Source organism: Desmodus rotundus, chromosome X (genome assembly GCF_022682495.2).
Source record: "Desmodus rotundus isolate HL8 chromosome X, HLdesRot8A.1, whole genome shotgun sequence".
NCBI classification, from domain to species: domain Eukaryota; kingdom Metazoa; phylum Chordata; class Mammalia; order Chiroptera; family Phyllostomidae; genus Desmodus; species Desmodus rotundus.
Genome location: NC_071400.1, coordinates 21,311,545 through 21,311,959, shown reverse-complemented (window position 1 = coordinate 21,311,959; position 415 = coordinate 21,311,545). Strand labels below are relative to the sequence as shown.

General features: G+C 53.0%; 1 pseudogene; it reads right to left on the bottom strand.

The window, feature by feature from the left end:
* LOC112310894 (cellular retinoic acid-binding protein 1 pseudogene) lies at window positions 1–415 on the bottom strand (annotated as a pseudogene).

The window sequence follows — 415 nt, the reverse complement described above, 5'->3', positions numbered from 1 at the left end:
TCACTCCTGAACATAAATTCTCGTGCAGACCACATCATCGGCGCCGAACAACAGTATCAGCTCATCGTTGGCAGCTCGCGGGTCCAGTAGGTTTTGGGGCCGTCCCCCTTGAGGAGAGTTTGTGTGCAGTGGGTCTTGTTTTCATTTTCCCAAGTGGCCAAACTCCTGCACTTGCATCCGTCCACAGTCTCCTCCACAAAGCCTTCTCTGACCCTGAAGTTGATCTCGATGGTGTGCACCATGGTGGATGTCTTGATGTAGACGGATCAAGGCAGTCTTAGAGGATCTCCATGTGCGGCTTGGACGCCGCCTCCACAGCCACCTTCCACAGCATGGTGTTCACAACCAGGGCCTTGAGGAGCTCTTCAAAGTTCTCATTGCTGCGCATCTTCCAGGTGACAGTGAAGTTAAGCAT